The sequence below is a fragment of the Callospermophilus lateralis genome, chromosome 9 (genome assembly GCF_048772815.1).
Source record: "Callospermophilus lateralis isolate mCalLat2 chromosome 9, mCalLat2.hap1, whole genome shotgun sequence".
Lineage (NCBI taxonomy): Eukaryota > Metazoa > Chordata > Mammalia > Rodentia > Sciuridae > Callospermophilus > Callospermophilus lateralis.
The window spans coordinates 123,343,802-123,371,023 of NC_135313.1; positions in this window are offsets into that span (position 1 = coordinate 123,343,802).

Sequence of the window (27,222 nt, forward strand, 5' to 3'; positions counted from 1 at the left end):
AGCTCTGGGCCCACACTCAGCAGGCTCCAACATACTGGCATCTCTGTTCTACACCATTTTCATGAAACCCAGTCAATCAAGGCTTTCTCTGGTATTCTCATGACCACCAACAGGACATCCAAAGATTCTCCAGTGCCACCTGGTCATGGGAATTTCAAAAATTACATGGTATTTTTCTAGCCATTTTTCAAGGATGAAGTTGGAGAAACTGTGGGTTTCAATTCATTCAGGAACCATTAAATTTTGAGGAAGCACATTTCAAGAAATGCTCTGGAGAACTCTCAGAGGCAACTCTTCCCAATGAGTGGCCAAAATGACACATGAAGCCAGGCCCATGAGGTCTACAATGTTAGGTCCATGTGTGTTTTAACTCTCAACTATGGCTGTCAAGTCTTTAAGAATAAAATAATGTGATATCCTTGCTGAAATTTCCAGTGCTCTGTGGAAAGCCACCCTGGGATTAGATCTCAGTTTCAAGGGCGACTCTCATGCATGGCCTCCTAAAATCCCAAGAAAATTCATGGCAATGCTTCTCTAAGGTCAGTTCCAGAACTCAGTCTCTAAGGGGAATCACACCAGAGTTCAAGCCCAGGTGGACCCAGGCATCTTTTCCAACCACCACACAAATGACCACAATTAAAACCAAAAGAGTCCCACATGTCAGGGTGGGACTGGACATCCTTCCTGTGAACCAAGAGTGATCAAATAGGCCTGCTATATAACTGCTCTTCTTCTCCAAAATGAGTCCTACTGACTGTCTGGTATAGATTCTTATGTGAATTGGTGTCATGAGAAAACCTAAGCAAATATCAGCTAGCGTCTGCAGGGTTTGGACAACTGATTTGACCCAATGTCAAAACTGATTTGACTCCATCACTTGATGGAGGTCAGGAAGCTAACAGAGGAACGCGAGAACCTTCATCCACAATGACTGCTCTTTTGGCCATTTTGGTTTGGATGCACATTGGAAACTTTTTTTAGATCCATCAGGTGCTGAGAATCTAATCCACTGCCTCACACAGGGCCAAGAGGCTGATTCAGCCACATCCCTTTCCAAAGCAATTAAGCAAAGAGCCAGAGGTGATGCCCATTCATTTCCATTTGAAAACTGTTTTCTTCAGGCTGCCAAAAGGGGTGGCCTGAGGCAAAGACCTTCCTGACATTCAGGGCAAGGGACAAATAGGTAAGCAAAAGGCCCAAAGCAGTGTTTCTCCACTGAGACTTTATTGGTCACACTTATATCTGAGTTTTCTGAGATGCTCCCATTCCCTTCAGCTATCCAGTACATGGACATGTCACAGAGTTTGGAGGTAGGACATATCTTGGAAACAAAACCATGAGGCTATTCTGGAGTGTGGCCAGTATTCAGGAAGAAAAGAGGAACTTAGGAAGATAGCAGGTGACGCCCATCCATTAAGCAAGCCGCTCTCCATTCTTAAATTGTGCGGGATGAATGCTAGGTAGCTTTCTATTAGACAGGACACAACCATTGATGCATTCGCTTTTCAAATGTCTGCAACCACGGATACAGTGGGGTACACAGACATAGAAACACTCGTGTAATCAAATGACTTCCTAGAAACATTCTAGTCCAAACAAACAAACCGCCTTTCCTACCTATTCTCAGAACATGAGACAAAACCATAAACTCACACAGACAACCACAACGACACCTCCTTCCCCCAAGTATGTCTGTGAGTATCCTGAGTGTCCTCTGACTGGTGGGCCATACTATGTTCCCCCAAAATTGCCTGTCCTGTCTCAGATCTGGTCTTCTTTGCCAACTCTTTGAAGTTGTCAGGAGTCATGGTTGAGCCACTACCTGCTTTCCCAGAAAAGGCCCCTCTTCAGAGCTCTCCTGGCATTTGGCCATCATCACATAAGTAGGTACCAAGAAAGACTGACTCTGTCTTTGGTAAATCTAAACAATTGAGACCACAGGGACTGGGACTGGGACTTGCTCTGGGTGCCTGGCTTCACGGATCCCAAGTTCAGAGAGTTCCATCACCAAGAAAGTGTGGTAGGTCACTTCCTTCAGGAACTGAATGAGGTCACTGCCTTGGCAATCACTTGTCCTAACAGTTGCTTCCAAGGGTCCCATGAGATGGAGGCTGCCCCCACTTCCTGTGACACTTTCACAAGTTGGAATGGTATATCAACCATAGGCACCTGGGAAAAGCTCTCCACACAGGCCTGGTTTGGTCCATTTAATCTACATTAAGAAAAGAGAGGCTGATTCATACACATCCCTTCATTCTGACCAAGTTGTTTGATATGGAAGTTGACATGGAGTTGACTTTTGCTCTCTCAGGTCCTTGATAGGTGAAAGGTCAGTCAAATGTCAGAGAAAAAGACCACCAAGAGACTGTGTCATGCCACAGCAAAGGGTTTTTTGGGGGTCCAGCATTCTGGGGCTCAGAGCTCACATCAGAGGAGCAAAGAGCAAAGAGCCCCGAGAACAACTTGACCACATTTTATATACATTCTTTAGAGAGGGCAGGGACTTTACATACATCATAGCCTTCTTTTGCAAATCATAATATACCACGGGAAAATCAAATAACAACTCTAAAACATGATTAGCCCATTCATTGGTGGGAACACGTCGGGCAGGGGTGATTGATAAGCCCTGAGAATTGGTATACATTTAAACTGATTGGTTGAAGCCCTGAGATGTATATGTGCTGAGCTGCAAGGTTTCTGGGAAGGGGTTGTTAAGTAACTAGGTGGTCAGGGAAGATTTCAACACACATCTAATGGGCAGTTCTGGGAATTGTCTTAACTGCCACAGGAATTTCACGTTCTGAGTGTAGCTTGGAAACTTTACAAAACCTGGTTCTATACGTTTCAATTTCAATTTATTTTAATCTTTCATTTCCCACTGCTTTTTCTGACTACTTTTAATCTTAAAAATAATGAATCATAATTATTGTGAGGTCTCACATTCTATTTCTTCCAGTGTAGTGTATTTCTGTCTGATTACCATGAGTTTTACCTGCCCAATCTGAGCCTGGAGAAAGGTAACTATGCAGTTAAGCCAACAAGTTCCCCGAGTTAGCAACACCATAAGGATGATCAGGGGTCCTGCTAAGGCTGATAGGAGTGTAGTTAACCAGGGGGACTGGGTAAACCATGACTCAAACCACCCTTGTTGAATCTCCCTTTCTCTCTGGTGCTCTTCAAAGCATTTTCTCAATTTACTCATGGATTCTTTTAAAACTCCAGTATGGTCAACATAAAAACAACATTCTTCTCTCAGTGCAGCACAAAGGCTCCCCTCCCTCATGAAGAGGAGGTCTAATCCTCGCCTGTTCTGTAAAAAAACTTCAAAGAGAGAGGTTAAGGATTCCTGAAAAACTGTGATGCAGGTCTCTAACGTCTTCAAGTCTTGAACTATTGCTGTTTCTAATTGGACCAATTGCTGTGACCACAAATCATTGCAGCTGTTCCTGTATCCACTCCTGCAACAGCTCCTATCCCCAATAGGATGGCTAGAGTAAGGGACACTGGCTCCCAGCGAAATCAGGTTGTTTGTCCCCCTAGTAGACCTTCAAATGATTCTGCATCATGATAGAGCACCCTGGGGAGTATATGCACCATTACACAATATTTTAGAGAGCTGTCCAATACCTGGGCTGAAATGCAAGGAGTTCTGAGTGTGTGGAGTTTAGTACCATAAAAGTTCCTTTAATTAGTTCCCAGGGGGAGGATTGAGCTGTACTCTGGACTGGGGAAGTAGGCAAAAACGGAAACTGGGGAGTATGAGATGGTAGAGGGGTTCTGGTAGATCTAGACACTGGGTCCTCCACAGCATTGGGCCTATTTGTGACTTCAGAAACCAGCTGGGCACACATAAAAATCAAGACTGGCTAGTTTACACTTGAGCTGGGGGAGATGGTCTATGTTGCCCTGGTTTGGGTTTAAGGGGGATCTGTGTGGGGTCCTCTATGTCAGGGAGATCCCAGTCAGAGAGGCCTATGGCAAGCTGACAAATGTCCAGGTAGAGAGATGGCCACCAAGTCCATAAGAGGGCTGTATGTTAAATAGACCACACTACTTGCCCAGTAGGATTTATCGCTTGCCATTGTTGCTGAACAGGCTGATGGGGATTAGGACTGCTGGTGGTCAGGGGAAGAATCCATAGCCCTACCCACACGACGGACAGGCAACTTGAGGGGGTTACCAGTCTGTTCCAGTTTCCAGCCAGAGTCTGGACAGGGCGCAGGCTTGAGATGGGAGGCATGGATCCAGGAAGTGATTCCATCCACTTTCACCACTGTAGGTGTTATAAGCAGCAGCTGGTATGGTCCTTTCCAGCGGGGTTCCAGGGATGACACCTGATTCCATCTCACATAGATGAACTCTCCCACTTGATATCAATGTGGGGTTCCCTCGTCTCCAGGCTGATAAGCAGTGGCCAACTGTTTTCACAGGTATCACTGGGTGCTGTGTTTGTTCAAGGGCTTTAAGTCTGTCAAGCAAGGGGTTGTGAAAGGAATCATTAAGTCTCAGAGTTGGGGTTAGGTCCCTTACTGGAAGAGGGGCACCATAGAGAATTTCATAAGGAGTGAGGTTACACAAAGAGGCACAGGGGGTATTTCTTGCATGAAACAATGCATAAGGTAGGAGCATAGTCGAATTTTTTATGCCGGTCTCCAAGCTTAATTTCGTTAAGTTCTCTTTGATGGTTCTATTCATCCTTTCTCCCTGTCCTTAGCTCTTTGGTCTATAAGCACAATGTAACTTCCAATGAATCCCCATGGTCCTGGCGAATCCCTGACTTACCTGGGCTATGAATGCCGGTCCGGTATTGGACCCAATTACCTTCGGCTGGCCGAACCTTAGAAAAATGTCTTCTAGGATCTTTTTGACCACCTTTTGTTCCCCCGGTGTGGAAAAAGTTAACAGAGTCACTCTGTTTAGGGCTGCCAATTAAGCTTCCTCATCTGCCCTTCTGTTTCCAAACGCCACTGTGACGTTTTCCTTCTGGTGCCCTGGACAGTGCACTATAGCTAGGTCCTTAGGGCCCTGCAAGGCTGAGAGAAGGTGGAGGATCTCATCTTTGTTCTTTATTTCTTTCCCAGTGAAGGTTAATAGCAACCTTTGCTGGTAAATACCCCCGTGCACATTTGCAGTGGCAAATGCATAGCGGTTATCAGTGTACATGGTGGCCCTTTTGCCTGTTGCTTGTTCCAATGCTTTCGTAAGGGCAATCAGTTCTTCTTTTTGGGCTGATGTCCCTTCTGGGAGACCAGAGGACAAGATGACATTAATTTCGCTAACTACTTCTGCTACAGCCCGCCGCTTACTGTCTTGGAGGAAGCTGGTGCCCTCCGTAAACCATACGACTTCAGTGCGAGGCAGTGGCTGATCCTCCAAGTCTCGTCGTATACTGGTTTCCTCTGCCAGTATGTGTTGACACTCATGAGCGACGGGTCCTGATGATTCTTCTGGCAGCAGTGTAGCCAGGTTGAGTGGAGCAGGGGGTCCCAGTGTTATTCTGTCTTTGTCAACCAAGAGGCTCTGGTAGTGGTTTATTCTGGAGTTTGATAGCCACCTCTCTGGAGGTTGACAGATGATGCTCTCCAGGGCATGGGGGGCTATAATGGTTAGCTTCTGTCCCAAGTTCCTTTATGAGCATCTTTTATTAGAAGGGCTGCTGCTGCTATAGCTCTTAAGCAATGGGGCCACCCGCTAGCCCTGGGTCCAGTTTTTTTTTTATAAGAATGCTACCGGCCTTTTCCAAGGTCCAAAAGAATGAGTGAGCACTCCCCGTTCTATTCCTTTCTTTTCCTCAATGTAGAGAGTGAAGGGTTTTTCTACATCTGGAAGTGCTAAGGCTGGAGCAGATAGCAGCACCTTTTTTTGGCATCATCAAAAGCTTGTTGGTGCTCAGGGGTCCATTGGAAGTGGGCATCACCCTTTATCAGCGGGTATAAAGGGGCAGCCAGAGATGCAAACCCAGGAATCCATAACCTGCAAAAGCTGGCAGTCCCAAGAAACTCTCTGAGTTGTCTCTTATTAGATGGGGGCGGTACCTGCACAATGGTTTGTTTTCTGGGCTCAGTGAGCCATCGTTTGCCACCCCTAAGAGAATAACCCAGGACGATTACTTTTTGCTGACAAATTTCGGCCTTATGGCCGAAGACCTATATCCAAGCCGAGCAAGCTCAGATAATAGTGCTTGGGTCCCAGACTCATAGTTCTCCTTGGTGTCAGCTGACAGTAGCAGATCATCCACAAATTGGAGTAGCGTGACTTCGGGGTGTGCAGTTCTGAAGTCGTTGAGGTCCCTGGGGAGGGCTTCATCAAAGAAAGTGGGGGAGTTTTTGAACCCCTGCGGGAGTCTAGTCCAGGTTACTTGGCCAGATGTTCCAGTTTCTGGGTCTATCCACTTGTAAGCAAACAGCAACTTACTGTCCTTATGTAGGGGCAAGCAGAAGTAAGCATCTTTTAAGTCCAGCACAGTGTAACATTCCCGCTTCGGATTCAGAGTGCTAAGCAAATTATATGGATTGGGTACTGTGGGGTGAATGTCCTGCACTCTGTTGTTGGTCTCTCTTAGGTCTTGAACAGGACTGTAGTCCTCAGTTTTTGGCTTTCCTACTGGTAGCAGGGGGGTATTCCAGGCTGATTGACAGGGTCTTAGGACCCCAAGAACCAGGTATTTCCTAATATGGGGACTTATCCCATGCTTAGCTTCTTTGCTTAGAGGATATTGTTTAACACTGATTAGAGAGACAGAGGCTTTTAATTCTACTACTATTGGAGGTTGTTTTATGGCTAGATCTAACCCAGGAGTTTCTGCCCAGGCATTAGGATAATCTTTTATCTATTTCTGTGATAGTTTGCCTATTTGATCAGTCCTAGGGAGCGAGAAGAGTTGATGTTCATCTTCTACGGACATAGTCAAAGCCGTGACTATGGGAATTTTTAATGAAGGCTTTAGAAACTCCACTTGGGGACCATCAGAGTTAAAGGTTATTCTATCCCGGAGTTTGGTAAGCAGATCCCTGCACATCAATGGGGCTGGGAATTCTGGGACTACTAGGAAAGAGTGGTGGACTTTTCACTTTCCTAAGTCCATAATCCTCTTAGTTGTCGAAGCCCGATATCTACTGCCATTAGCCCCTTGAACTAGGGACCATTTATTTGATAGGGGGCCCAGTGGGGTCTTAAAGGCTGAGAATACTGCTCCTGCATCCACTTCAAATTTCACTGGAGTCCCCTCCACTTCTAATGTTACCCTGAGCTCGGGAAGGTGATCCGAGCCCTGACTTTCCTAGTCCTCTTCTAGAGTCAGCATGGCGGGCTGGCGTGGCTGCTTCTTTTTGGGGCACTCTTTGGCCCAGTGTCCTTTTTCTTTACAGTCGGCATATTGATCTGATGCCAGAGGCAGCCTTTGGCATGGGACCAGGTATCTCTTTCTGTCTCCCTGCTTTTTAACTTCTGGCATATTTGCTGCTGTGAACAAAACCTTAGCCAATGCTTTAGTCTGCCTTTTGCTCCATTCATCCTCCTTTTTTCCCTTTCCTTCTCTCTCCTCTGTTCCCTCTCCTCCTCAGTTTCTCTCTTATAATATACTTTCTCAACTTCTCTGACTAAATCTCTTAAAGTCATATCTTGTCATCCATCTAGACGTTGTAACTTTCCCTTAATATCTGGGGCAGCCTACTCAATAAAGGCCATTGCAACAGATGCCTTTTGGTCCTCTGACTGAGGATCAAAAGGAGTATAATTCCTATATGCTTCCATAATTCTCTCCAGAAACATAGAGGGAGACTCATTAGGCCCTTAGATACTCTCTCTTACCTTGTCCAAATTAGTCGGCCCTCTGGCGACCGCTCAGAGACCTGCTATTAGAGCCCGGTAATAAGTGGACAGATGCTACCTACCTTCAAAGGTGTTGGGGTCCCAGTTGGGTCGTTTCATGGGCCCGTAAGGATGGAGAGGGAGCATCACATGGGCTTCCGAGTTTTCAATTATCCGTTGCCGGCGGTTTCCTTTAGGTGGCCCAGCTTCCTCCAGGGTAGGAGGGGCTGCTGCTGCTGCGGGGAAGTCCTCTGGAGGGCTTGGGTCCGGCCCAATTTCCTCTAGTGGTGGAGAGGCTGAGTCAGCGGTGGGAGAATCATCAGGAACGTTTTGGGGGTTGGGGAGCAAGGGTAGAGGATAAGGTGGAAGGCGGAGTGTCTAGTCTTGTGACTCAGAGAGAATGGAGAGAAGAGGGAGAGGAGTGGAAGTTTTGAATAATAGGATCGTGGGGGAAGGGTTACATGGCTGTTGATCTGGGTGGACACCTGGCCCCGGCTGAAAGACAGTATCTCTGACTTTTAGGATTAGAGGGAAGTGGAAGGATTCTTTTGGGGGCCATCCGACTCTGAGGATGGGCCTTTCTGAAGTACAGAGAGTCTGCCAGGTACAGCGTTTTACTGAAAAAAAAAAAAAGATTCTGGGCCCTTGAGAGGACATCAGTACAATGATCAAGGCTAATGTACAGAGGCATGGAAGTGCTTTGTCCCATAATGGGAGTTACTCAAACAGGGACAGTGAAAACACAAACATGACACAGACAAAGACAAAGAGTAAACGTTTAAAATGAGTCCAAGACAATGATTAGAACTGAGTAACTGGCAAAACCTGATGGGTTATAGAATCAAGACAGACAGTAAACTCAACATGAGTTCCTGACAATGAACAAAACTGAGTATCCGGCAAAACCTGATGGGCTGTCAAACCGAATCCTGAAGAAAAATATAACCTAGTTGAGGAAACTACTATTCCTCGATTTCCCGAGTCCTCTGGAGTGTCGCCCAGGGACATGGCCTGTTTCTCTGTTACACATCTGTCAGCCACTGTCGGAGAGAGCTAAGGCTCTTCACCGACAGCCACTTAGCCAAGCCCTAACCTGAAAACCGAAACCAGAAGGAGGCACCTTACTTACCCCGAGAGGAGTCCGTTGGGGTCTTTCGTCCACCACTGCCAGATATCTCACCTGGGGCCTCCAGATGAAAAGATGGGGGGAATGTCAGAGGAAAAGACCACCAAGAGACTTTCTCATGCAACAGCAAAGGGTTTATTGGGGTTCCAGCATCCTGGGGCTCAGAGCTCACTTCAAAGGAGCAAAGAAGAAAGAGCCCCGAGAACAACTTGAGCAGAGTTTATATACATTCTTTAGAGAGGGCAGGGACTTTACATACATCATAGCCTCCTTTAGCAAATCATCATATACCATGGGAAAATCAAATAACAACTCTAAAACCTGATTAGCACCTTCATTGGTAGGAACACGTCGGGCATGGGTGATTGGTCAGCCCTGAGAAGAGGTATACATTTAAAGTGATTGGTTGAAGCCCTGAGATGTTTATGTGCTGAGCTGCACGGTTTCTGGGAAGGGGTTGGTAAGTAACTAGGTGGTCAGGGAAGATTTCCACACACATCTAATGGGCAGGTTCGGGAATTGTCTTAACTGCCATAGGAATTTCAGATTCTGAGTGCAGCTTGTAAATTTTACAAAACCTGGTTCTTTACGTTTCAATTTCAATTTCTTTTTTACTTTCAGAACCTTACAAAGGAAGGTGAGAGACTTCATCCACAATGACTGCTCTTTTGGCCATTTTGGTTTTGGGTGCATGCATGGGATCTTTTTTTAGATCCATATGGTGGTGATATTTAGCCTCACTCAGGGCCTAAAGGCTGATTAAGAGACATCCTTTTCCAAAGCAATTACTTATCTGAGGCCAGTTACAGAATTCAGTCTCTGAGCGGAATCACACCAGAGTTGAAGCCCAGGTGGACACAGTCACCTCTTCCAACCACACACAAATGACCACAATTAAAACCAAAACACTCTCACATGGCACTCATCTTCTTCCATATAGACACTCATCATAACCTCAGGCTGGAGGTTTCCATGAATGGCGCAGCCCAAGAGAGTGTCCAAAATAAGTTCGCTTGCCCCTCATTTGCCTAAACTCAGGGTGGCCTGGACACGCTTCCTGTGAACCAGGATTGATCACACAGGTCTGACGTTAATGCTTCTCTGCTTTTCCAGTTTGAAGCCCCTGTAAGTCAGGTATAGTTTCCTTATGTGACTTGGAGTCATGAGGAAAACCAAGAACCTCTGCAGGGCTTGGAAGAACTCATTTGACTCAAAGGATCCCTACTATCACTTGATGGAGGTCAGGAACCTAACAGAGGAAGGCGAGAGACTTCATCCACAATGACTGATCTTTTTGCCATTTTGGTTTTAGATGCACACATTAGATCTTTCTTTAGATCCATCAGGTGCTGATAATCTAAGCCACAGCCTCACACAGAGCCAAGAGGCTGATTCAGACACATCCATTTCCAAAGCAATAAAGCAAAGAGCCACAGGTGATGCCCATTTATTTACATTTGAAAACTGTTTTCTTCAGGCTTCACAAAGGGGTGGCCTGAGGCAAAGACTTTCCTGACATTCAGGGCAACAAAAATAGGTTAACAAAAGGCCCAAAGCAGGGTTTCTCCACTGAGTCTTTCCTGGTCACACTGATATCTGAGTTTTCTGAGATGCTCGCCATTCTCTTCAGCTATCCAGAACATGGCCATGTCACAGAGCTCGGAGGTGGTATATATCTTGGACACAAAACTCTGAGCCTATTCTGGAGAGCGGCCAGAATTCAGGAAGAAAACAGGAACTTAGGAAAAGAGTAAGTGTTGCCCATCGATAAGAAAACCTGCAGTCCATTCCTAAAATGGGCAGTGTGAATGCTTGGAAGCTTTCTATTAGACAGGAGACATCATTGATTGATTCTAATTTCTAATGTGTACAACCACAGACACAGTGGGATACACACACACAGAAACACTCGCCTTGTCAAATGACTTACAAGAAACAGTCCACTCCAAACCGAACAAACTGCCTTTCCTACCTATTCTCAGAACATGAGACAAAACCACAAACTCACACCCACACTCAAAAAGGAACCTCCTTCCCCAAAGAAAGTCTGTGACTATCTAGAGTGTCCTCTGACTGGTGGGCCATACTATGTTCCCCCGAAATTGCCTGTCCTGACTCAGATCTGGTATCCTTGTCCAACTCTGTGAAATTGTCAGGAGCCTGTGCTGACCACTACCTGCTTTCTCAGGAAAAGCCACTCTTCAGAGCTTGCTCTACTTGCATTTGGCCATCCTCAAATCACTAGGTACCAAGATAGACAGACTCTGTTTTTGGTAAATCCAAACAAGTGAGACCACTGGGAATGGGAATGGGACTGGCTCTGTTTGCCTGGCTTCCTGGATCCCAAGTTTAGAGAGTTCCATCAAGACTGTGGAACCAACCTAGATGCCCTTCAATAGATGAATGGATTTAAAAAATGTGGCATTTATACACAATGGAGTATTACTCTGCATTAAAAAATGACAAAATCATACAATTTGCAGAGAAATGGATGGCATAAGAACGTATTATGCTACGTGAAGATAGGCAATCTTTAAAAAAAAAATGCCAAATGTTTTCTTTGATATAAGGAGAGTAACTAAGAACAGAGTTGGGAGGAAGAGCATGATAAGATGATTAACATTAAACAGGGGTGAGAGGTGGGAGGAAAAAAGAAAGAGAAAAAAATTGCATGGAAATGGAGGGAAACCCTCACGGTTATACAAAATTAAATACAAGAGAAAGTGAGGGGAAAGGGGACAAAAACAAGGGGAAGAAATGAATTACAGTTGTTGGGGTAGAGAGAGAGGATTGGAGGGGAGGGAATGGGAGAGAGTAGAGGACAGGAAAGGCAGCAGAATACAACAGACACTAGTATAGCAATATGTAAAACAGTGGATGCGTAACTGATGAGATGCTGCAATCTGTATACGGGGAAAAATGGAAGTTCATAACCTACCTTAATCAAAGTGTGAAATATGACATGTCAAGAACTATGTAATGTTTTGAAGAACCAACAATAAATATTAAAGGAAAAAAAACACATGGAAAACTATTTCAATTAAAAATTGACTAGATTTATAACACCTACACTTTATCATGCAAAAGGAAGTCCAACTATACACCATGCCTCCACTGAATTGCTTGTATTTCTATTCTGTTTGGGTTATTTTTCTCCATCATACTAGGAATAGTAGTCAGAGTCTAGTAGGCTATGCGTTAGTGTCAGGGATTCAGTATTTCGAATGGAAAATGGGAAAATGAATCCAATGTGTATGCAAATATGTGCTACATGAAAATCTTCCCAGTCTAATCCACAACAATGCCTTCATGTTACCTTCGCCTCAAATAAGAAACATTTAGAGGAGAAGAGTTAGATATTCTGTGAATACATATCTGGAAATGAAAATGCTCAGGAATTCTCAAACTTGGATGTGGTAGAGAAGTCTCCCAATGTAAGGGACAGGGTAAACACTCCAGAAATATGAAGGTCAGCTGGCCTAAAAAATTCTTGAGAAACTGCCTCTGAGGATGGGCACTTGAAATATATGTTGTTGTCAGGAGCTTTAGCTTGCTTTGTAGTGAGACCATCAAAGCTGGGTCTGCATCTCTGTGTCGTGGAGGATATTCTTTCTTATTTTCCAATGCACATGTGGCAGCAGTGCTGAATTCTCTACTTTATAGGTAAACTGTGGCCACTGGGGGCTAAGTGTCTCCCCATGTGGACTGTGAAGCCTTTTGATCATCCTCGATATTTTGTGGTTTTTCCTGATGCTGCACTGGGAGTTTGGTATTTGCTTCACGACATACAAGGAGTTCAACTGGGACACAGTGCTGGAGCGAGTTCTGTCACGTTTGGTTTTTCAGGGTCTTCAAGAGAATGCAACACCAGGCTTCATTCCCACATAGCTTTCCCCCTTGTCCATAGCAACCTGATTCTACACATTGCCCTGAGACCTATCCATAAAACAAGATGTCTTTACATATAAGGGTCTGCTCACTGCACCGTGTCAGTGACAAGCCATTTGGAAATAAATGGCAAATTCACATGGCGCCACCACAGATGATTTATCACACACCTGCACACCACAGCTTGGACCCACTACTCAGGAGGGTCCAACTTACTGTCAACTCTATTCTACACCATTTTCATAAAACCCAATAAATCAAGGCACTGTCTGGTACACCACACACTCACACCCACATCCACAATGGCACCTCCTTTCCCCAAGTAGGACTGTGACTATTCGGAGTGTCCTCTTACTGGTGGGCCATAATATGTTCTGCCCGAAATGGCCTGTCCTGTTTCAGATCTGGTATCCTTGGCCAACTCTTTGAAACTGTGAGGAGTCAGCAGTTAGCCACTACCTGCTATTTCAGGAAAGGACCCTCTTAAGAGCTCTACTGGCATTTGGCCATCCTCTCAATAGTAGGTGCCAAGAAGGTCAGACTCTGTACTTTGTTAATCCAAACAAGTGAGCCCACTGGGAATGGTACTGGGACTGGCTCTGGGTACCTGGCTTCTTGGATCCCAAGTTCATTGAGTTCCGTCACGAAGGAAGTTAGGTAGGTCACTTCCTTCAGGAACTGAATGAGGTCGCTGCCTTTGCAACAACTTTGTCCTAACAGTTGCTTCCATGGGTCCCATGAGATGGAGGCTGACCCTACTTCCTGTGACAATTTGACTAGTTAGAATGGTATATCAACAATAGGCACCTCGGAACAGCTCTACACGCATGCCTGGTTTGGTCCATCTTCTCTACATTAAGAAGAGAGAGGCTGATTCAGACACATCCCTTTGTCCTGTCCAGGTCGTTTGCCATGGAAAATGGCTTTTGCTCTCTCAGGTCCTTCATAGCTGCCTACATCTTCTCCAGGGATCATTTCTGCATGGAACTTTGAGGTTCTCAGTAGTTGGAAGGTAACCTACATTCCTGTATTGTATGACGAACTCTGTCCCTGCTCTATTGTAATGTTAGATTGAGGCAACAGTATAGAACTCAATAACAAAATTAATAACATAGACTTAAATGACATACACAGAATAAATCACCCAACATCAAGCAGTTACACTTTTTTCTCAGCAGCACATGGATCCTTCTCAAAATAGATCATATATTACGTCACATGGCAACTCTTAAACAATATAAAGGAGTAAAGATAATACCATGCATCTCATCTGATCATAATGGAATGAAATAGAAAATCAATGATAAAAAAGTAAAGAAAAATCATGCATCACTTGGAGAATGAACAATAGGTTACTGAATGATCAATGGGTTATAGAAGACATCAAGGAGAAAATTAAAAAATTCATAGAGATAAATGAAAACACAGACACAACATATCGGAAATTATGGGACACATTGAAAGCAGTACTAAGAGGAAAATTCATTGCTTGGAGTTCATTCCTTAAAAAAAAGAAAAAAAAAATCAACAAATAAATGATCTCATACTTCATCTCAAAATCCTAGAAAAAGATGAAGAAAACAACAGCAAAAAAGTAGAAGGCAAGAAATAATTAAAACCAGAGCTGAAATTAATGAAATCAAAACAAAGAAACAATTGAAAAAATTGACAAAACTTAAAGTTTGTTCATTCAAAAAATCAATAAAATCGACAGACCCTTTGCCATTTTAATGAAGAGAAGAAGAGAGAGAACTCAAATTACTAGCATATGGAATGAAAAAGGCAATATCACAACAGACACTTCAGAAATACAGAAGATAATCAGAAATTATTTTGAATCCTTATACTCCAATGAAATAGAAGATACTGAGGCATCGATAAATTTCTTAGGTCATATGATCTGCCAAGATTGAGTCAGGAGGATACAGACAACCTAAGCAGACCAATATCAATTGAGAAAATAGAAGAAGCCATCCAAAGACTACCAAATAAGTAAAGCCCAGGACCGGATGGGTATAGATCAGAGTTTTACAAAACATTTAAAGAGGAATTAATACCAATACTTTTCAAGCTATTTTAGGAAATAGAAAAAGAGGGAGAACTTCCAAATTCATTCTAGGAGGCCAACATCACCCTGATTTCTAAACCAGAGAAACTCACTATAAAGTAACAAAACTACAGACCAATATCTCTAATGAACCTAGATGCAAAAATCCTCAATAAAATTATGGCGAATCAGATACGAAAACATATCAAAAAATTGTGCACCATGAGCAAGTAGGATTCATCCCTCGGACGCAAGGCTGTTTCAATATACAGAAATCAATGATTGTTATTCACCACATCAATTGACTTAAAAATAAGGACTATCTGATCATCTCGATAGATGCAGAGAAAGCATTCAACAAAGTACAGCATCCCTTTATGTTCAAAACTCTAGAAAAACTAGGGATAACAGGAACATACCTCAATACTGTAAAAGCAATCTATGCTAAGCCTCAGGCTAGCATCATTCTGAATGGAGAAAAATTGATGGCATTCCCTCTGAAACCTTGAACAAGACAGGGATGCTCTCTCTCACCACTTTTGTTCAACATAGTTCTTGAAACACTGGCCAGAGCAATTAGACAGACGGAAGAAATTAAAGGCATAAAAATAGGAAAAAGATGAACTTAAATTATCACTATTTGCAGATGACATGATTCTATACCTAGCAGACCCAAAAGGGTCTACAGAGAAACTATTAGAGATAATAAATGAATTCACCAAAGTGGCAGGATGTAAAATCAACATGCACAAATCAAAGGCATTCCTGTATATCAGCGACAAATCCTCTGAAATGGAAATGAGGACAACCACTCCATTCACAGTATCCTCAGATAAAATAAAATACTTGGGAATCAACCTAACAAAAGAGGTGAAAAACTTCTACAATGGAAACTATAGAACCCTAAAGAGAGAAATACAAGAAGATCTTAGAAGATGGAAAAATCCACCTTGTTCATGGATAGGAAGAACTAACATCATCAAAATGGCGATATTACCAAAAGTTCTCTATAGGTTTAATGCAATGCCAATCAAAATCCCAACGGCATTTCATGTAGAAATAGAGAAAGCAATCATGAAATTCATATGGAAAAATAAAAGACCTAGAATAGCAAAAACAATGCTAAGCAGGAAGTGTGAATCAGGCGGTATAGCGATACCAGACTTCAAACTATACTACAGAGCAATAGTAAAAAAAAAAAAAAAAAAAAAACAGCATGGTACTGGTACCAAAACAGGCGGGTGGACCAATGGTACAGAATAGAGGACACAGAAACCAATCCACCAAACTACATACTTTCTTATATTTGATAAAGGGGCTAAAAGCATGCAATGGATGAAGGATAGCATCTTCAACAAATGGTGCTGGGAAAATTGAAGATCCATATGCAACAAAATGAAACTGAATCCCTTTCTCTCGCCATGCACAAAAGTTAACTCAAAATGGATCAAGGAGATGATATCAAATCAGAGACACAGCATCTGATAGAAGAAAAAGTTGGCTACCATCTACCTACTGTGGGGTCGGGCTCCAAATTCCTCAATAGGACACCCATAGCACAAGAGTTAATAACAAGAATAAACAAATGGGACTTAATAAAACTTAAAAGTTTTTTCTCAGCAAAAGAAACAATAAGAGAGGTAAATAGGGAGCCTACATCCTGGGAACAATTCATTACTCCTCACTCTTTAGATAGAGCCCTAATATCCAGAGTATACAAAGAACTCAAAAAATTAGACAATAAGATAACAGATAACCCAATCAACAAATGGGCCAAGGACCTGAACAGACACTTCTCAGAGGAGGCATACAATCAATCAACAAGTACATGAACAAATGCTCACCATCTCTGGCAGTCAGAGAAATGCAAATCAAAACCACCAAAAGATACCATCTCACTCCAGTAAGATTGGCAGCCGTTATGAAGTCAAACATCAACAAGCGCTGCCGAGGATGTGTGGACATGGGTACACATGTACATTGCTGGGGGGACTGCAAATTGGTGTAGCCAAATTTGAAAGCGGTATGGAGATTTCATGGAAAGCTGGGAATGGAACCACCATTTGACCCAGCTATTCCTCTTCTCGGTCTATTCCCTGAAGACCTAAAAAGAGCATGATACATGGACCCTGCTACATTGATGTTCATAGCAGCACAATTCACAATAGCAAGAGTGTGGAACCAACCTAGATTCCCTTCAATAGATGAATGGTTAAAAAATGTGGCATATATACACAATGGAGTATTACTCTGCATTAAAAATTGACAAAATCAGAATTTACAGGAAAATGAATGGCATTAGAGCAGATTATACTGAGTGATGGTAGCCAATCCCTAAAAAACAACTGTCAAATGTCTTCTTTGATATAAGGAGAGTAACTAAGAACAGAGAAGGGATGAAGAGCATGAGAAGAAGATTAACTTTAAAAAGGGATGAGAGGTAGAAGGGAAAGGGAGAGAGAAGGGAAATTGTATGAAAATGGAAGAAAACCCTCAGGGTTATACAAAATTACGGACAAGAGGAAGTGAGGGGAAAGGGAAAAAAAATTCAAGGGGGAGAAATGAATTACAGTAGAGGGGGTAGAGAGAGAAGATGGGAGGGGAGGGGAGGAGAGGGGGGACAGTAGAGGATAGGAAAGGCAGCAGAATACAACAGACACTAGTATGGCAATATGTAAATCAATGGAGGCGTAACTGATATGATTTTGCAATCTGTATACGGGATAAAAATAGGAGTTCATAACCCAGTTGAATCAGAGTGTGAAATATGATATATCAAGAACTATATAATGTTTTGAACAACGAACAACAAAAATTAAAAAAAAAAAAACATGGAGAACTATTTCAACAAAAAATTGACTAGATTTATAACTCCAACCCTACATAATGCAAAAGCAAGTCCAATTATACACCATACCTCCTCTGAACTGCTTGTATTTCTATTCATTTTGGGTTATTTTTCTCCATTATATTAGGATTAGTAGTCAGAGTCTAGAGTCTAGTAGGGTATGGGTTAGTGTCAGTGATTCAGTATTTCGAATGGGAATTAGGAAAATGAATAGAATGTTTATGCAAATATGTGCTAAAAACAATCTTCCCACTCTCATCCAGAACAATGCCTTGACATTTCCTTCGCCCCAAGTTAGACACAATTAGAGTTAGAAAATCTATGAATACTTATCTGGAATGGAATATGCTCAGGAGTTCACAACCTTGGCAGTGGTAGAAGAGTTTCCAAAAGTAAGGGACAGGGTAAACACTCCACAAACATGGTGCTCTGCTGACCTAAAGACTTATGAGAAACTGCCTCTGAGTTTGGGCACTTGAAATATATGTTGTAGTCAGGAGCTTTAGCTTCCTTTGCAGTGAAACCATCAAAGCTGGGTCTGCATCTATGTAACATGGAGCACATGTTTTCTTATTTTTTAACATGAGGCAGTAGTGCAGAATTCTCTCTTTGTAGGTAAACTGTGGCCAATGGGGGCTAAGTGTCTTCCTGTGTGGACTCTAAAGCCATTTGGTCATCCTCCATTTTTCATGGTCTTTCTTGCTGCTGCAATGGTAGTTTGGTGTTTGCTTCATGAAATACAAGGATTTCAACTGGGACACAGTGCTGGAGGGAGTTTTGTCATGAGTGGTGGGTCAGGGTCTGCCAGGAGAATTCACCAACCAGTCTTCTATCCCACATGGACTGCCCCCTTGTCCATAGCAACTTGATTCTGAACATTGGCCTGAAACCTCTCCATATAAAAAGATGCCTTTACATACAAGGGTCTTCTGGCTGCACCATGTCAGTCACAAGCCATTTGAAAGCCAATGGCAGATCCACATGACCCCAACACAGATGTTTAATCACACTCCTGTCCACCACTGTTCTAGGCCCACTACTCAGCAAGCTCCAACTTACTGGCATCTCTGTTCTACACCATTTTCATTAAACCCAGTGAATCAACGCACTGTCTGGTACACTTATGATCAGCTACAGGACACCCAAAGGTTGTCCAGTGCCACCTGGTCATGGGAATTTCAAAAATTTCATGGTATTTATCTAGCCATTTTCAAGTATCAAGTTGGAGGAACTGGTATTTCAATTCATTCAGGAACCATTAATTGGTGAGGAAGCTGATTTCAATGAAAGCTCTGGAGAACTCTAAAAGGCAATATGCTTCTCAGAGAGTGGCCAAAATGTCACATGAAGCCAGGCCCATTGATGTCTACTCAATGTGAGTTCCATGTGTGTTTTGACTCTTAACTATGTTTGCCAAGTCTTTCAGAATAAAATCGTGTTATATCCTGGCTGAGATTCCCAGTGAACTGTGGAAAGACACCCTGGGACTAGATCTCAGTTTCCAAGGGCGACTCTCATGCGTGGCCTCCTAAAATCCCACCACAATTCATGGCAATACTTCCCTGAGGTCAGTTCCAGAACTCAGTCTCTAAGGGGAATCACACTAAAGTTCAGGTCCAGGTGGACCAAGTCATCTCTTCAAACCGCCACAAAAATGACCACATTTAAAACAAAAACACTGCCACATGGCCCTCATCATCTTACATATAGACACTCATCGTAACCTCTAGATGGAGGTTTCCATGATGGGCAAAGCCTAAGACAGTGTCCAAAATAAGCTCCCTTGCCCCTCATTTGCCTAAAGTCAGGGTGACATAGACACCATTCCTGTGAACCAGGAGTGATCAAATAGGCCTGCCGTTAATACTGCTGTGCTTCTCCAATTTAATCCTACTGATTGTCAGTTAAAAATTCTTAATGTGATTTGGAGGCAATAGAAAACCCAAGCACACATGGGATTTTTTTTAGATCTATCAGGTTCTGAGAATCAAAGCCACAACCTCACACAGGGCCAAGAGGCTGATTCAGACACATCTCTTTCCAAATCAATTAAGCAAAGATCCACAGGTAATGCCCATTCATTTCCATTTTAAAACTGTTTTCTTCAGGCTTCACAAAGGGGTGGCCTGAGGCAAAGACCTTCCTGACATTCACAGAAACAGAACCATAGGTAAGCAAATGGCCCAAAGCAGGGTTTTTCCACTGAGACTTTACTGGTTACACTGATATCTGAGTTTTCTGAGATGTTCCCATTCCCTTCAGCTATACAGTACATGGCCATGTCACAGATTTTGGAGGTGGTACATATCTTGGACACAAAACCATGAGCCTATCCTGGAGCTAGGCCAGAAATCAAGATGTGAACAGGACCTTAGGAAGATAGTATGTGTTGCCCATCCATAAGGCAAGCCGCAGTCCATTCATAAAGTGGGCAGAATGAATGCTGGGAAGCTTCCTACTAGACAGGAAACCTCCATTGATGCATTCTCTTTTCTAAAGCCTACAACCACAAACACAGTGGATACACAGACATAGAAACACTCTCCTTGTAAAACGACTTACTAGAAACAGTTGACTCCAAACCATACAAACCACCTTTCCTACCTATTTTCAGAACATGAGAAAAAACCACAAACTTATACCCACATCCACAAAGGCACCTCCTTCCCCCAAGTAGGTCTGTGACTATCCGGAATGTCCTCTGACTGGTGGGCCATACTATGTTCCCCTGAAATGGCCTCTCCTGTCTCAGATCGGTTCTCCTTGGCCTACTCTATGAAGTTGTCAGCAGCCAGCATTGAGCCACTACCTGCAATCTCAGGATAGGCCCCTTTTCAGAGCTCTACTGGCATTTGGCCATCCTCATGTCATTAGGTACCAAGAAAGACTGACTCTGTCCTTGGTAAATCCAAACAAGTTCGACCACTGGGACTGGGATTGGGAATGGATCTGGGTGCCTGGCTTCTTGGATCCCAATTTCAGAGAGTTCCATCACCAAGGAAGTTAGGAAGGTCACTTCCTTCAGGAACTGAATGAGATCACTGCCTTGGCGACCACTTTGTCCTAAAAGTTGCTTTCATGGGTCTCATGAGATGGAGGCTGCCCCTACTTCCTGTGACACTTTGACAAGTTTGAATGGTATATCAACAATGGCCACCCGGAAACAGCTCTCCACGCAGGCCTGGTTTGGTCCATCTTCTCTATATTAAGAAGAGAGAGGCTGATTCATACACATCCCTTCGTTTTCACAAGGTGTTTGCCTTGGAAGATGGCTTTTGCTCTCTCAGGTGCTTCATAGATGCCTACATCTTCTCCAGGGATCATTTCTGCATGGAAATTTGAGGTTCTCAGCAGGTGTAAGATCCCCTACATTCCTGTATTGTAAGACGAACTCTGTCCCTGCTCTTTTGTAATTTTAGATTGAGGCAACAGTGTATGGTTAGGGATTATAACAGAATCAATTTTGTTTAGGAATTTTGTTTAGGAATCGCATGTCAGCACATGCGAAGAGTCAGTCACAATGATTAACTGGGGAAAATATGTAGGAAAGCAGATATTAATAGAGACATTAGGAAATCAGGCAAAGTATCAAGTGAGTGATAGTATTAGACAATTTCAACAGTTTTGAGGTTGAATATATTATCTTAGTAAGAAATAAATATGTAGTCACCGATAGGATTGACATTTGAGAGCATTATGCAACCTGGAAATGGATGTTTTTAGTAATCCATGTTCAGTTTCCATTTAGGCTTTGGTACAATCACACGTGTGAATTTTTCATTTTGTGTCCATAATATTACTGTGATAACATGCGTATTTAAATCAGGTGACATGAGAATTTCTTGCTCCATTTCTGGGAGCAATATTTTGAAGACATATAAATTAGTATTGGGGGTACAAAGAGGTGTACCCTGTGTCTATGAATATAGAAATAATGCATGAATAGAAGATACTGTGAATAAATAATATAACTGATTCCACGTTAAATAATGGATTCAATTGATATCAGAAAATATATAAGAAATCTTATATTCATATACAATCATTCATTCCAACCAGTTATTCATCTAATTGTAAAATTATAGTTATGGTTTATCATGAATGGTGTGTGAGTTTTGCTTCAACAATTATAAAGGAAATCGGAAATAATGTGTTTGGAAAGAAGTCTCATGAAAAGACCAGTTAAGAAACCTGGAGTAATACATGTTTTCTGAAGCAGGAAGTGATTGAAAGTGAAACAAATGCCTATATATTTGCTAACCTGTGGAGGAAATATATATCCTCTCATGTGCATAAACTGAAGAAATAGTAATGTACCAGTGTTGAATAAAAATGAATGTGAAAATTAAATTCATGTCCCATAAGAATCTACTTGTATTGCTGTTAAACTATGTCAGTTACTGTAGAAATATTAGGATAATGCCACAGTCTTGCTGGGCACAATCAGGAGCCACTTGTCAAAAGAAACTAACTTTATTTTTAAAACCACACACACCAAACAAAACAGACTCTCAGGATAAACCCTCAGACCCCCAACTGCCACCACTGGCTTCCCAAAAGGCTCTTCCTCTCACACAAGCCTCTCTCCACCTCCCACAATCCTCCTGCTCTTGAGGCTGATTGGCTGGGTCATGTGGGTGGAGCCATTAAAGTCCCCTAATGAGCAACTCCGTGGTCTGAAAGGGCAGGGAAACAGCCCAATGAGCATCACCGCAGAGGAGCCAGTCAGCTAGATGTTGCTGGGGCTGCTGTGAGCCAATCATCAGCTGGCAGCTGGAAGTTTGCTGGCAGCTGGAATTTTGCTGGGGCCCCTTCGGCTGTGGCTCTCAACATCTCCCCCTCTCTGTTTAAACAACCTACATGTGGCTTAAAGACAGTGCCTGCCTTAGGTTGTCCAATAGTACATATGGTCCTCACCTTACCATTAAGTGGGTACCATTGCAATTGGATCTTACCCGTAACTGAGTACCGGTCCAGTATACAGCCACACCTGTGGAGAGGTCTTTGTACCAGCGGGGGGGGGGGGTTGAGGTTCTTTGTCTCACCTCTGATGGCCTCCAAACTTTAGCTGGACAATCATGACACGCAGAAGGGAGGAAGATACACCAAGCCAATTGACGGCTCCTTTTGGAAAAATTGTACCACCAATGACATCATCAGCAAATATAACCCAACACTACCACAAGTTGCTGCACAAACAGATAGTTTACAATGCATACATGTGAGTTCACAATGTGTCCAGGCAAGTTCTGCAAGCAGTTCAGTGATGGCTATTGCAGAAGCTGTAGATTGGTTTTATCTTTGATTTCACCAGCACTGTGACGAAGATAGAAATTCTGGCAATAATGGCTAAAGAAAAAATTATGTAACATTCCAGAAAGGACTTAAAGTAAACAATTTTCTTAACAATTTACATGGTCTTGGAGAGAATTATTAAATATAATCAAAAGAAAATGTGAAAGAAAACAAACAGATCTGTTAACCTCCTTTTTTTTGTTCACATTTTAAAACAATCCTCAACAGCTGTTTACCCAATTTAAATTAAACCATTTAAATAATGTGAATAAAAAAATATTTGGATCAATTTTTTCATGAGCCCTCATCATATATGATATATGGACATACGAACATTCAAACATATAACACAAAACACAAGTGTGCACACATAATATAATACATACAACACATAACCAAATAGTAAAGGCCTTATAACTTTTTACATGTGAAATCTCCATTGCATTGTTTAAAAACTCTATTGTCAAAAAATAGAACTGATCAGCAAAACATTAAACTAGGTATGTATGAGCTCAAAAAAACAAAATAAAATGTGGGAAAAGGCAATAATAAAATAGATATTGAAAAAAGCATCCTGGTTCTATCTTAGATGTAAGGGTAGCCAAACTGGAATTTTGGATATCAGCTGATATGGACTTGAGTCAAATGATCTTCTTTTTGTTCTGTAGAAATCGCTTTAGTTAATCTCTCTGGAATCCAAATCGGCTGTTGTTCTCTCTGTGGAAACACACAAACAGGTCCCCGACTCCAGACAATTATTGGGTCAGGACCTTGGTTAATCTCTCTGGAATCCAAATCGGCTGCTCTTTTCCCTGTGGAAACAGACAAACAGACCCCCGACTCCAGACAATTACTGGGTCAGGACCTTTCCATTGTCAAGTTAGAATATCTTTCCAAAGAACCTTGGGCTTATGCACATTTTTTGGGCACATATGCCTTTACCCAGCACTAAGTCCTGATGAATCCAAATTTTAAAAGTTTAGAATAAAAAGGGTTATTCTAAGTTTGTCTTTGGGGAATATATACCCTTTCCCAATTGCGTCTTTTTGCTTTAATAAGTACTTTTTAATAGTTTGATGAGCTTTTTCAACTATGCCTTGTCCCTGTGGATTGTATGGGATTCCTGTTATATGAGTAATGCCAAATAATGACCAAAATTGTTTAAAAGAGGTAGAAGTATAACCAGGGGCATTATCTGTTTTTAACTGTTTTGGAACGCCCACAGTGGCAAAATTTTGTAAGCAATGAGTGAAAATATCTTTAGTTTTTTCTCCGGCATGAAGGGTGCCCATCAAAAATCCAGAAGATGTATCAACTGTAACATACAAATATTTTAATTTTCCAAATCCTGGCAAGTGTGTGATGTCCATCGGCCAAATATGGTTAGGTATCAATCCTCTAGGATTAACTCCAAGTTTAACTTGTGGTAAAAAGGTCACACAATTTTGACAGTGTTTTATTATTTGTCTAGCTTTTTCCTCAGTTATTTTAGAAGGCTTTTGTAAGGTATTAGCTTTGACATGGAACTTTTTATGAAAATTAATAGCTTCTTCTAGTGTAGAGAAAATATTTATGTCATGTGTAGTTTTACCTGCTAAATCATTGCCCAAACTGAGGGCTCCAGGCAATCCTGTATGTGCCCTATAAACAATGGATCTTTTCTGTCCCAGATTATACTTTGTATAGTGGAAAGCAAGGAGAAAACAGTAGAGGAAAGGGAAATCCTACCAGCATCTTCAAGGCATACTATAGCATTAACAATATACTGACTATCAAAAATAAATTAAATACAGAAACTTAAACATCACAAAAGCTTGTAATACTGCATTAAGCTCTCCCTTTTGAGCTGAATGCTTGGGTATTAGAAATGTAAAAGTTTGATCAGGTGTAACTATTGCTGCTGTACCATTATTTAATCCATCAGTGAATATATTTGGAGCATTCATGATAGGTGTTTTTCTTGTCAATTTTGGAAAAATTACAGGATGCGATGACCAAAAAGACAATAAAGGATTAGATGGTAAGTGATTATGAAATGAAACATTAGATTTGCACATGGTTATTGCCCAAGTATTTAACTCATTAACTAACTCATCAATTTGATTCAGAGTATGTGGAGTAATAATTTTATTGGGAGAAATCCCAAGCACTCACTTTGCTGCTTTTATTCCTTTGAGTATTAATTGTCCTATAGCCTCAGGATACCTAGTAAGAATAGTGTTAGGAGAATAAGATAAATGTATCTTTAATAATGGACCTTCTTGCAAAAATACTCCTGTAGGAATATTTTTTGTTGGTAGACAATAAATAATAAAGGCAAACTTATATCAATTCTATCCAATTGCATATTTTCCATTTATGTTTCAATGATTTTTAATGCCTTTCTTGCTTCAGGCGTTAACATGTACCGTGAATTGGGATATGATGGACCTTTTAGGATATCAAATAAATATTTAAACTCTCCTGTTGGTATACCTAGATAAGGCCTTATCCAATTTACGTCTCCTAATAACTTTTGAAAGTTGTTATGTGATTTGAGTTGATCTACTTGTATTTGAATTTTTGGTGGCGGTACATGGTTGAGGATAATAGAACACCTAAATAATTAATTGGAAAATTTAATTGTACTTTATCTATTGCTATATCTAGATTATTTTTTAATAAGTTTGTAAGTGTGGCATAACATTCTAGCAATGTGTTTTTAGCTTTGTGTGCTAATAATACATCATCCATATAGTGAAATATTTGTAGTTCAGGATTTTGATTTCTAAGTGGCTGGATTACTTTGTTAAAATAAATTTGACACATTGTTGGGCTGTTAGCCATCCCTTGAGGCAGTACTTTCCATTCATATCTCTGATCAGAACCTTCATGATTCAGTGCAGGGATAGTAAATGCAAAACGTGGACTATCCTCAGGATGAATTGGAATTGAAAAAAAAAAATCTTTAATATCGATAAGTAAAACATACCAGGTTTTTGGCAAACCAGAGAATTGAGAAATCCCTGATTGAGCAGGTCCCATAATAAACATCTTATTATTAATGTCTTTTTAATCTTGCAATAATCTCCATTTACCAGATTTCTTTTTGATGACAAAAATGGGAGTATTATGGGGATATACAGCCGGTTGTATATGTCCTTCTGCTAATTGTTGTTTGACCAGGTCATGGGCTGCTTGTATCTTTTCTTTAGTCAGGGGTCACTGAGGAACCCATACTGGTCTTTCTGATTTCCAAGTAATATTTATTGTCTCAGTGGTTCTTTCTGAAAATTCAACCCATGTCTCTCTGTTACTTGATCTATTTTTATTGGTGCTGCTACACCTTGTTCTTGTTTTTCTAATCTTTTTCCTTTTAAAACCTTGTCTAGTCATAATAGTGGGTGCATTTTTTTTATGTTATTTGTTAATGTCAAACCTAATTGATCTAGGACTTCTCGTCCCCATAAATTTACGGGAAGATGATCCAATACATCTGGCTGTATTGTTCCTTCACATTCTTCAGGATCCTTCCAATCTAATACCATTGCACTTCTATGGGGATTAGTCGCCACTCCTAGTCCTCGAAGCGTTTGAGTGGCTTGTTGTAATGGCCAATGTTTTGGCCATTCTTGACGAGAGATGATGCTAAGGTCTGCACCTGTATCCAATAGCCCATTAAATTCATGTCCTTGAATATTAAGTTTTAGCAAGGGGCGAGAATCTAAATTTAAAGAAAGCATAGCCCAATCTACACCTGTGTAGCCTAATCCCTTGGAACCTCTTTCTACAGTATGACTGGAAAACTTATCATGTAGGCTGGGTATTATTAGTAACTGTGTTATTCTATCTCCTGGTGAAATTACTGATATATCCTTTGGAGCACTGGCAATAATTTTTATTTCACCTTCATAATCAGGATCAATTACCCCAGGATTTCTCATGAGTCCTTTTAGAGTAGAAGAGCTGTGTCCCAATAATAAGCCTACTGTTCCTTTGGGAAGAGGTTCTTTTACCCCTCTGGGAATGATTTGAACTCCCATCTCTGGAGTTAATACTGATCTGGTGGAGGCACAGATGTCCAACCCTGCGCTCCCTCTGGTTTGTGTAATGAGGGATCTGATGGACAATGTGTCCTGGGCAAGAACCAGATGGGGTTGCTGGGTTCCTCCTATGCTCCATATATTTGTGGTTTTGGGACCTGGAGCATTGGGCCCCCCTGTCCAT